Genomic DNA, 12,881 nt, shown 5'->3' on the forward strand with positions numbered 1-12,881 from the left:
GACTTCTAATGTGGAATGAGAGCTAGCTTGCAAAGTTAGTGAGAAAGGTAATCGCCAATAATGCCCTCGAAGCCATCATAGCCCACGTTAAAAGTCACGTTAACTAAGTTAACGTGAACTCTAACGTGGAAGAAGAAACAAGGCCAATGTTAATGACACTCTTTTTTGTCACTAACGTTGGACCAAGCTCATAATTGGCCACGTTAACTTCGTTAATGATGAGCGGATAATTTATACGCTTTTTGGCATTGTTTTTAGTATGATTTTAGTATGATCTAGTTAGTTTTTAGTATATTTTTATTAGTTTTTAGTTAAAATTCACTTTTCTGGACTTTACTATGAGTTTGTGTGTTTTTCTGTGATTTCAGGTATTTTCTGGCTGAAATTGAGGGTCCTGAGCAAAAATCTGATTCAAAGACTGAAAAGGACTGCAGATGCTGTTGGATTCTGACCTCCCTGCACTCGAAGTGGATTTTCTGGAGCTACAGAAGCCCAATTGGCGCGCTCTCAACGGCATTGGAAAGTAGACATCCTGGGCTTTCCAGCAATGGATAATAGTCCATACTTTGCCCGAGATTTGATGGCCCAAACCGGCGTGGCAAATCAGCCTCAGAATTTCCAGCGTTTAACGCTGGAACTGGCATAAAACTTGGAGTTAAACGCCCAAACTGGCATAAAAGCTGGCGTTTAACTCCAGAAAAGGTCTCTACACATGAAAGCTTCAATGCTCAGCCCAAGCACACATCAAGTGGGCCCGGAAGTGGATTTTTCTGTCATTTACTCATTTCTGTAAACCTTAGGTTACTAGTTTACTATTAATAGGATCTTTTGACATTGTATCTGGGCGGATGACACTTTACACGTTTCTTTGTGTACCTTTCACAGCATGAGTCTCTAAACCCCATGGTTGGGGGTGAGGAGCTCTGCTGTGTCTTGATGGATTAATGCAATTACTACTGTTTCTTATTCAATCATGCTTGCTTCCGTTCTAAGATATCACTTGTTCTTAACTCGGATGAATGTGATGATCCGTGACACTCATCATATTCTCAACTATGAACGCGTGCCTGACAACCACCTCCGTTCTACCTTAGATTGAGTAGATATCTCTTTGATTCTTTAATCGGAATCTTTGTGGTATAAGCTACAACTGATGGCGGCATTCAAGAGAATCCGGAAGGTCTAAACCTTGTCTGTGGTATTCTGAGTAGGATTCAATGATTGAATGAATGTGACGAACTTCAAACTCCTGAGGGCGGGGCGTTAGTGACAGACACAAAAGAATCATTGGATTCTATTCCGGCCTGATTAAGAACCGACAGATGGATAGCCGTGCCGTGACAGGGTGCATTGAACATTTCCACTGAGAGGATGGAAGGTAGACACTGACAACGGTGAAACCCTACATACAGGTTGCCATGGAAGGAGCCTTGCGTGTTTGATGAAGAAGACAGTAGGAAAGCAGAGATTCAGAAGATGGAGCATCTCCAAAACCTCAACCTATTCTCCATTACTGCAAAACAAGTAATCATTTCATGTTCTTTTGCTTTTCACAATCAATCCTGATAATTTCTGATATCCTGACTAAGATTTACAAGATAACCATAGCTTGCTTCAATCCGACAATCTCCGTGGGATCGACCCTTACTCACGTAAGGTATTACTTGGACGACCCAGTGCACTTGCTGGTTAGTTGTGCGGGATTGCAAAAGTGTGATTGCAATTTCGTGCACCAAGTTTTTGGCGCCGTTGCCGGGGATTGTTCGAGTTTGGACAACTGACGGCTTATCTTGTTGCTTAGATTAGGACTGTTTATTTTTGTTGGTTTAGAGTCTTTTAGTTGAGTCTAGCTTCATATTTTAAGTTTGGTGTCAATTTCATGCTTTTGCTTTTCTTTTAATTTTCGATTTTGCATGTCCTTAGTCCCTTTTTGATTCATAAAAATTCTAAGTTTGGTGTCCTCTTTGTGTTTTTCCCTTAAAAACTTTCGAAAATTAGTGTTTGATTTTCTAAAAAATTTTAAGTTTGGTGTCATTTTGTTGTTTTTCTCTTTCCTCTTTTCAAAAATCAAATCTTTTTCATAAAAACTTTTCAATCATATCTTTCTAATTGCTATTTTCAAAATCTTTTTAATCAACTAATTGATTCAGTTCTCAATTTGCTTTGATCTTATTTTCTTTTTGATTTTCGAATTTTTATTTTAATTTCCTTTTGTTTTTATTTTAATTTTCGGTTAATTGAAAAAAAAAAGAAAAAAAAAACAAAATTTATCTATTGGCAATCCATATCATTTCCCTTTATCCATTATGGACCTAAGTGGGATTGATCAGTCCAGAAGGACTCTGGGGTCATATGCTAACCCCATTACAGCTGCATATGGGAGTAGCATCTGTACACCTCCCATCAAAGCAAGCAGCTTTGAGCTAAACCCTCAACTCATTATCATAGTGCAGCAAAATTGCCAGTATTCCGGTCTTCCTCAGGAAGAGCCTACTGAGTTTCTGGCACAGTTCTTACAAATTGCTGACACAGTACATGATAAAGAGGTGGATCAGGATGTCTACAGACTATTACTGTTTCCATTTGCTGTAAAGGATCAAGCTAAAAGGTGGTTGAATAACCAACCCACAGCAAGCATAAAGACATGGAAACAGTTATCAGCCAAATTCCTGAATCATTTTTACCCTCCAAAGAGGATGACACAGCTAAGGCTGGACATCCAAGGCTTTAAACAAGAGGATAATGAATCCCTTTATAATGCCTGGGAGAGGTATAGAGGTATGCTAAGAAAATGCCCCTCTGAAATGTTTTCAGAGTGGGTACAGTTAGACATCTTCTACTATGGGCTTACAGAAAAAGCTCAGATGTCTTTAGACCACTCAGCTGGTGGATCTATACACATGAGGAAGACAATTGAAGAGGCTCAAGAGCTTATAGACACTGTTGCTAGAAATCAATACTTATACTCTAGCAATGAGTTCTCTCCAAAAGAGGAAGTCATGGCAGTAGTCACTGATCCTAATCCTCAAGAACAGATGATTGAGCTTAATCAACAATTGCTCCTGATGACAGAACAGTTAGCAGAATTTAAAGAAATGCTCCATGATACTAAAGTTACTAACAAGAACATAGAACTGCAGTTGAATCAAGCAAAACAGCAAATATCTAAACAGATAACAGAAGAATGTCAAGCAGTTCAACTGAGGAGTGGGAAGACACTGAATAACACTGCTCAAAAGAGCAAAAAGCCAAACAAGGAACAATTGACAGAGGATAACCAAACCACTGTTCAAAATCCCTCTGAGGACAGTAAGAGCCCAGAGAGGAATGTTATTGGCGTTCAAACGCCAGAAAGGGAGGGAAAGCTGGCGTTAAACACCCATTCCCTGCCCAGTTCTGGCGTTCAAACGCCAGAAAAGGGGGAAAAGTTGGCGTTAAACGCCCATTTTCCACCCAATCCTGGCGTTCAGACGCCAAGGAAAGATCAGACACCTGAGAGTGCTGACAGTAATCCCTCTAACAAGGCTTCTTCAACCACTTCTGTAAGGAATAAACCTTCAGCATCTAAGGTTGAAGACTATAAAGCCAAGATGCCTTATCCTCAAAAACTCCGCCAAGCGGAGCAGGATAAGCAATTTGCCCGCTTTGCAGACTATCTAAGGACTCTTGAAATAAAGATCCCGTTTGCAGAGGCACTTGAGCAAATACCTTCTTATGCTAAGTTCATGAAAGAAATCTTAAGTCATAAGAAGGATTGGAGAGAAACTGAAAAAGTGTTTCTCACTGAAGAATGCAGTGCAGTCATTCTGAAAAGCTTACCAGAAAAGCTTCAGGATCCAGGAAGCTTTATGATACCATGCACATTAGAAGGTGCTTGCACCAAGACAGCCTTATGTGATCTTGGAGCAAGCATCAATCTAATACATGCATCCACTATCAGAATGCTTGGGTTGACTGGAGAAGTCAAACCAACCCGGATATGCCTCCAACTTGCTGATGGCTCCATTAAACACCCATCAGGCATAATAGAGGATATGATTGTCAAGGTTGGGCCATTTGCCTTTCCAACTGACTTTGTGGTGCTGGAAATGGAAGAGCACAAAAGTGCAACTCTCATTCTAGGAAGACCTTTCCTAGCAACTGGACGAACTCTCATTGATGTACACAAAGGGGAAGTAACCCTGAGAGTCAATGAGGATGAGTTCAACTTGAATGCTGTAAAAGCTATGCAGCATCCAGACACACCAAATGACTGCATGGGCACTGACATTATTGACTCTTTGGTAGAAGAGATCAATATGACTGAAAGCCTAGAATCAGAGCTTGAAGACATCTTCAAGGATGTTCAACCTGATCAAGAAGAACCACAGGAAACAAAGGAATTTTCGAAAATTCCTCAGGAGGAGGATAAGCCTCCCAAACCTGAACTCAAACCACTACCACCATCCCTGAAGTATGCATTTCTTGGAGAGGGTGACACTTTTCCAGTGATTATAAGCTCTGCTTTAAATCCACAGGAAGAGGAAGCACTGATTCAAGTGCTAAGGACACACAAGACAGCTCTTGGGTGGTCCATAAGTGATCTTAAGGGCATTAGCCCAGTTAGATGCATGATGCCAAGGCATCTTAGGCTAGTTTCACTAGCATTTTTCGGTTAGTTTTAGTTGTTTTATGCATTTTCTTGAGCTTAAAGTAACCAAGAATGGTTAAATGAATAACAAAGCAATGAACCATCCAAACAGTATGATTTTGATGCAAATTCCATGAGTTTTTAGTTATATTACTTGAATGCTATGAATGAAAGATTTCTCATGAAATTTTGCAAGACTTTGATGCAGTTGTTTGGATGATTTCAGGGAAGAAGAGGCTAGGCAAGGAAGCAACAAAATCAATAAAAGAAGCTTGAATATCACATGTGGAGTTTAAGTTCCAGTTTAAGCTTAAACTGGAACTTAAACTGCCAAGCCATATAATGCTGGAAACTATCAGTGGCGTTTAAGCTCCAGTTTAAGCTTAAACTGGAGCTTAAACGCCAAAATCATGAAAGCTGAGGAAAAGCTGAAAGTGGCGTTTAACCTCCAGTTTAACCTTAAATTGGAAGTTAAACGCCAGAAATGAGAAATGCACCAGGGAGCCATTTCCACGTTTAAGCTCCAGTTTAACCTTAAACTGGAGCTTAAACGTGTTCGACCAAAATTCTCCTCCAGGGTTGCTTTCTTCATTTCCACGTTTAAGCTTCAGTTTAACCTTAAACTGAAGCTTAAACGTGTTCGACCAAATTCACACTCCAGGGTTGCTTTCTTCATTTCCACGTTTAAGCTTCAGTTTAACCTTAAACTGAATCTTAAACGTGCTTGAGTTATACCACCTCCAGGAGTGTCCAACGTTTAAGTTCCAGTTTAAGCTTAAACTGGAACTTAAACGTGCTTCCACAAAAGGCATCACTAGAAGTGTCTGGCGTTTAAGTTGCAGTTTAAGCTTAAACTGCAACTTAAACGCCACTATTTGAAAAGGTTTCTGGGCCAAAGATATTGCAGTTTAAGTTAGTATTTGAGCACAAACATTAACTTAAACGTACTCTGGTATGAAACCCAATTGAATATCATGGTTTATGGGATTGGGCCTGAAGAATTGATGAGTCTGGAATTTCAATTTGTTGAGTCATGTGTCATTACTTGATTATCACTAAGTTGGCTCAATGAATGTTACAGAATTGGATCAGCAGCCTCATCAGGATTATGGATCATAAACCCAAAGCAAAAGGAAATCAGGGAAAGGCCTCAAAGCCCAAGAAACACAACAGAAGCTCAATTTAGAAAGTGTATAAATAGGATAGAATTTAAGTTAAAAAAAAAACTTTTGGGATCATTTTTGGATTTTTCATACTTTTTGTAATTGAATTCAGAGCTATGACTCACTAAACCCCTTTCATTGGGTTAGGGAGCTCTATTGTAATTCAATGAATCAATAATAGTTTTTATCTTCTTCTTCAATCTTTTCTCTTGAATTTTGTTAGAAAGCTTCTCGATCTAATTCCATTGGTTAGTTGTCTTGGGAAAGAAACTATCCATAATTGGAATCCTTCGGAACCTTGGGAAAGGAATGGAGGATTCATGCTAGAGAAGCTTTCTCACAGTGAATTGGATTGGGGTTTGGATGGATATTGTGACATGTAATCCTACCAAATTGTGGTTCATGAAACTGTGTGGTATAATCAGTGATCGAGCATCATCTCTTCTTATGAACATTTAAACCAAGGGATTGGGAATTTGTTTGTTTTTAGAGAGAATTGGTGAGCCAAGGGATTGGGATCCAATCATATAAGATTGCCAAGCAAAATTCAATGAATGCATTGGTTGAGGAAGGGATAAAAATGGTTTGATTCGGAGATCTCAATATCTCCTGAAACCCAATGAATTCCCCATTTCTGATCTACCACTTTCTCTTTACATTCTGCAATTAAATTCATGCAATCACCCCGATCCCTTTTTAATTTCAGCAATTTAGCTTCTCGCTCTTTAATTCATGCAATATTAGATTCTGCAATTTCAATTTCTTGCCATTTACGTTTCCCGCCAATTTTACATTCCGTAATTTTCATCTAAATCTTGATTCCGCTCAACTAGAACACACTTCTAATCCGAATTGCTCACTCAACCAATCCTTGTGGGATTCGACCTCACTCTATTGTGAGTTTTTACTTGACGATAACCGGTGCACTTGCCGGAAGGAATTTTTGCCGATCGTGCAATTTCCTAAAATCGTAGCATCAAGTTTATGGCGCCGTTGCCGGGGATTGGTTTTCGATTGACAATTCTCAAATTGGAAGTTAACTAGATTGAGCATTTTTCTTGTTTTGTTAATTCAGTTCAAGTTACTTGTTGAATTTTAATTTCTGCACTCTGTTACTTGCTTTCTTTCTTTATGCCTTTAAATTCAAGCAACTAACTCACTAACTCACTAACTATTTGAATTAATTCCTCAACTGCTCTAACCATACTCTTCCATTAACCAAGAGTATTTCACTTGTTTGTTGCCTGTGCTGTGTTCTTGTATGATAGGTAGGAGAGGAGAGACATTAACTCCTCCATATACCGAACCAGAGAGGACCCTTCATAAACTTAGAAGGGAAGCAAGAGGGAAGAGAGTACTGGGAGAAGAAGAATCTGAAGGAGAATCTGAGGACAATTTTGAGGAAGCTCTAGATCTCACATGGATAGAGAAGTTCACAACCATGAGAGAGCTGATGGAAACAATGCCATTCCCGAGAGGAGGTTCTTGGTTCATACATAAACCCAACCTCTGGGAATTGTGGTAGCAGCATTCAGAAACCACCCATTCAGGCCAACAATTTTGAACTCAAACCACAGCTAATATCACTGGTGGAGAATCATTGTTCATTTGGTGGGAGTACTAATGAAGATCCAAACCAACATCTCACAAAATTCCTGAGAATTTGCGACACTGTGAAGTCCAATGGAGTCCAGGAAGATGCCTATAAACTGCTCTTGTTCCCATTTTCACTTAGGGACAAGGCAGCTAAGTGGCTGGAATCATTCCCAAGGGGGAGCCTAACAACCTGGATGAGGTGGAAAGCAAGTTTCTGGCACGTTTCTACCCCCCACAAAAGGTCAATAGGCTTCGATCTGAGGTTCAGACTTTTAGACAACAAGATGGTGAAACTCTCTACGAGGCATGGGAGAGGTTCAAGGATTTGACAAGGAAATGCCCACCAGACATGTTCCATGACTGGGTGCAATTGCATATTTTCTTTGATGGACTTTCTTATGAATCAAGGAAGGCTGTAGACCATTCATCAGGAGGTTCATTGAACAGGAAAAAGACTGTGGAAGAAGCCATTGAAGTGATTGAGACAGTGGCTGAGAATGAGTACTACTATGCTTCAGAGAGACACAACACTAAGGGAGTCATGGAGCTGAACCATGTTGATACAATTCTAGCCCAAAACAAGGTGTTTGCCAAGCAACTAGCAGAGCTCACCAGGAAATTAGAAACAAATCAAGTGGCTGCAATACACACACAAGATCAAGAGGAGGTAAGCACTGAAGGAGGTGATGGGAAGAGGCCAACTATGTGGGAAATCAACAAAGGCAACCATATGATCCACATTCCAACACTTACAACCCAGGCTGGAAAAACCACCCAAACTTTGGGTGGGGAAACCAGCAAACCCAACCACAAAACCACAAACCTTACAACCCCAACCAACATAACAATTCCCATACCAAAACTCCAACCAAAGATCATACCAAGCACACAAAACACTTACTCTCAACCACCATATCATGGCCAAAATAATCAACCTGCCCAACCTAATCCGAACCAACAATTTCAAGATCAATTAAACAGGATAGAAGAAATGCTTGCAAACATGGTTCAGGACATAAGTGAGTTGAAAAGCTTTAGGGATGATGTGAGATCTACCTTAAGGAACGATGGTGAAAAACTCAAGAGGATGGAGTCTCGAGTAGGAGAGCTCTCTCAACAGGCCCCCAAGTCAACTGCAGTGTTCCCTAGTGACACAGAAAAGAATCCTAAAGGGGAACAAAAGGGAGTGAGATGGGGAAGAATGCAAGGCCATCACCATATTGAAGGAAGTCTCAGAAGAAGAAGGAATCAGACCCTCAGACAGGAGCCAGAAATCTTGAAGGAAGGTGTGGAAGAAGCTGAGCAGGAAAGTGAAACTGAGCAAGCCAGGAACTGCAAAATAAAGGCATGCTGGAAACATACCAACCAAAAGCACCATTTTCTCAGAGGTTAGGAGGAGAGGTGAAAAAGGGAAAACTATTCAAGGTTTTTAGAGACATTTAAGTCTCTCCATATTAATATTCCCTTTCTTGAGATTCTCCAGCAGATGCCTACACATATCAAGTATTGAAGGAATTGCTGAGCAAGAAAAGAGTTTTGAAGGGAGGACAAACTGTAATAATGAACAAAGAATGCAGTGCCCTCATCAAGAAGGACATAGTCTCTAAGAAAACAGACCCAGGAAGTTTTCATAACCCCTGCATCATAGGGGAAACAAAAATTGACAGAGGATTCTGTGATCTAGGAGCTAGCATAAATGTGATGCCTCTGACTCTTATGAAGAGGCTACAACTGAATGAGGTAGATCCACTGATGTAATCATACAACTGGCTGACAAAACTCAGAAGCAAGCTGAAGGGGTAGTTGAGAATGTGCTGGTGAAAATGGGAAATTATTTCTTCCCCACAGACTTTGTCATTTTGGACATGGAGGAAAGCTACCTACACCCTATCATTCTGGGAAGGCCATTTCTAGCCACTGCTAGAGCGCTCATAGATGTAGACAAGGAGAGCTAATTTTGAGAATACATGATGAAGGATCCTCCTGGCATAAGGGTCAATGAAGAAATCCTCAAGAGAGAGGGAAGAATTGTAAAGAAATTACCAAGAGGGTGGAGAAACAAGAAAATTCCCACTGAAAGTTTCTCTCAGGGAGATAAAGTCATATCAAGTCATTATCTGCCAATCCCACCTGGCCTCAAAACCATTCCTTCCCAGCTCCCTCAAGTGTTCACAATCAGGAAAGTTCTTTCTATGGAACATTTGGAAATCATGAAGGAATCAAATGGGGACGTTTTCATAGTGAGAGGAGAGGACATCAAGCACTACAATCCACCCTAACAAGGGACAACCGTCAAGCTAGTGACGTTAAAGAAGCACTTGTTGGGAGGCAACCCAACCTGAGGTAATACTTCTTTGCTGTTTCTTTTATTTGTTTCAATAAAAAGATGAAGTAGTTTCTGTGCATTGCAAAGAATTAAGTTTGGTGTTTCACACCAAACAATGAATTCGTGGATCAATAATTCAAAGGGGAATGTGTGACTCTAAGTTTGGTGTTCCACCATACAGATCAACTGAACACAACAACCTTTGAATTATATGAAAGGAACAACCATTCTAAGCAATCACAGAAATGCTTAAAATCCTTAGCAGCAACTTCATTCCAAGGAGAATTCAAGGATTCAAAGAGCAGAGGAGTAAGTAGGAGACTAAGTTTGGTGTTCACACACCAACTTAAGACTCAGACACTTGCCCCACATACATAGTGAGCTAACCACTCAAGTGCTTGAGAAGCAAGCAACTTCATCACTCTTTGCAGGAAAGGAAATAAGGATTTGGAAAGAACATGAAGCAAACAACTAGGAGAAGAAGGAGAAATCAAATTGTTTCCTGGCAACAAAGAGAAAACAAGAATTTCACAAGGTGGTGTTGTTCCTTGACCATTCTTTAAAAGGCAAACAAAAGCATGCTTGTTCTGGTTTAAACTGTAATTGTTGAATCTTTCTGGAATGTGAAGTTTTTTTTTTAGTATGAGTGTTGGTTTATGCTATTGAATAAAGTGAATGCCTAGATGTTTGGATATAACTCACCTTCTTAAACAAATTGCCATGCTTGTTCTGTTTCCAAAAATAAAAGAAAAGTTTGAACAAAAGTAACTTGGCTCAATTAGTGACAAATCAAGTAGAATTAAGTGGTGGTATGCATGCTTGATTGTTAGTCAGATCACTGGAAATTGAGTGTAGAATTATCATTTTTGTGTAGAAGTTTGAATACTGTCTATGGATCTTGATGAATAAATGTCTTTGGCCATGAAAAAAGAAAGAAAAAGAAGAAAGAAAAAGCCACTGAAAAAGGGCAACCAAAAAGCAAAAAAATTGAGAAAATAAGCTAGGCACAATGGTTTGAACTTCTGACAAATGCCTGTGGTGTTTATGTATTAAGGATATGCTTGGATGAATAGGTTCTGAGGAGTGTTTCAACACTTGGTAACTTGGGTTAACTAACCCGGGATTATCAACCAAAAGTCCATTATCAAGAGCAACCTAAATACAAAACATTTAGTCCACAAAGAGGTGCTGGGCACCAATGTCTCAAGAAGAAATGTAACTAAAATGCCTGTAGTGGATATGTGTAGTGCACTGATAAGAAAAAGAAAATGCCAAAGGCTGTGCAACACATGACACTGAGCAAACAAGGAGCAAAGGAGCTCTAAGAAAAAGAAAAACAAAGAAGAGAAAAGTGCCAAGGACATAAGAATAACAAGAGGCCATAGCAGTGTTTGATGGATGCAATGAAAAGTGATAATCTTACCTGATAAGAATGAAAAAGTGATGCTGCAACTTTCTGCATAAAACCCTTCTGATGAACTTCAAATGCTTGCTAATATAGCCAATGTAATTGCTTTCTGTTTCATACTTTTCTCAAAAACTCAGGACTTGCTTAGGGACAAGCAAGTATTAAGTTTGGTGTTGTGATGCCAAGGCATCTTAGGCTAGTTTTCACTAGCATTTTTCTGTTAGTTTTAGTTGTTTTATGCATTTTCTTGAGCTAAAGTAACCAAGAATGGTTAAATGAATAACAAAGCAATGAACCATCCAAACAGTATGATTTTGATGCAAATTCCATGAGTTTTTAGTTATATTACTTGAATGCTATGAATGGAAGATTTCTCATGAAATTTTGCAAGACTTTGATGCAGTTGTTTGGATGATTTCAGGAAGAAGAGGCTAGGCAAGGAAGAAACAAATCAATAAAGGAAGCTTGAATATCACATGTGGAGTTTAAGTTCCAGTTTAAGCTTAAACTGGAACTTAAACTGCCAAGCCATATAATGCTGGGAACTATCAGTGGCGTTTAAGCTCCAGTTTTAAGCATAAACTGGAGCTTAAACGCCAAAATCATGAAAGCTGAGGAAAAGCTGAAAGGGAGCTTAAACGCCAAAATCATGAAAGCTGAGGAAAAGCTGAAGTGGCGTTTAAACCTCCAGTTTAACCTTAAATGGAAGTTAAACGCCAGAAATGAGAAATGCACCAGGGAGCCATTCCACGTTTAAGCTCCAGTTTAACCTTAAACTGGAGCTTAAACGTGTTCGACCAAAATTTTCCTCCAGGGTTGCTTTCTTCATTTCCACGTTTAAGCTTCAGTTTAACCTTAAACTGAAGCTTAAAACCAAAATTTCCTCCAGGGTTGCTTTCTTCATTTCCACGTTTAAGCTTCAGTTTAACCTTAAACTGAAGCTTAAACGTGTTCGACCAAAATTCTCCTCCAGGGTTGCTTTCTTCATTTCCACGTTTAAGCTTCAGTTTAACCTTAAACTGAAGCTTAAACGTGTTCGACCAAATTCACACACCAGGGTTGCTTTCTTCATTTCCACGTTTAAGCTTCAGTTTAACCTTAAACTGAAGCTTAAACGTGCTTGAGTTATACCACCTCCAGGAGTGTCCAACGTTTAAGTTCAGTTTAAGCTTAAACGGAACTTAAACGTGCTTCCACAAAAGGCATCACTGGAAGTGTCTGGCGTTTAAGTTGCAGTTTAAGCTTAAACTGCAACTTAAACGCCACTATTTGAAAAGGTTTCTGGGCCAAAGATATTGCAGTTTAAGTTAGTATTTGAGCACAAACATTAACTTAAACGTACTCTGGTATGAAACCCAATTGAATATCATGGTTTATGGGATTGGGCCTGAAGAATTGATGAGTCTAGAATTTCAATTTGTTGAGTCATGTGTCATTACTTGATTATCACTAAGTTGGCTCAATGAATGTTACAGAATTGGATCAGCAGCCTCATCAGGATTATGGATCATAAACCCAAAGCAAAAGGAAATCAGGGAAAGGCCTCAAAGCCCAAGAAACACAACAGAAGCTCAATTCAGAAAGTGTATAAATAGGATAGAATTTAAGTTAAAAAAAAACTTTTGGGATCATTTTTGGAGTTTTCATACTTTTTGTAATTGAATTCAGAGCTATGACTCACTAAACCCCTTTCATTGGGTTAGGGAGCTCTATTGTAATTCAATGAATCAATAATAGTTTTTATCTTCTTCTTCAATC

The 12,881-nt window shown here is 39.3% G+C and overlaps 1 non-coding gene across 1 annotated transcript; it reads right to left on the reverse strand.

Moving 5' to 3' along the window:
* Positions 1-7,636: 7,636 nt before the first annotated feature.
* Positions 7,637-7,740, reverse strand: LOC130983637 (small nucleolar RNA R71). Its single transcript, XR_009087619.1, has one exon. It is a non-coding gene; the product is annotated as a small nucleolar RNA R71 (small nucleolar RNA).
* Positions 7,741-12,881: the final 5,141 nt, after the last annotated feature.

Source organism: Arachis stenosperma, chromosome 5 (genome assembly GCF_014773155.1).
Source record: "Arachis stenosperma cultivar V10309 chromosome 5, arast.V10309.gnm1.PFL2, whole genome shotgun sequence".
Taxonomy (NCBI): Eukaryota; Viridiplantae; Streptophyta; class Magnoliopsida; order Fabales; family Fabaceae; genus Arachis; species Arachis stenosperma.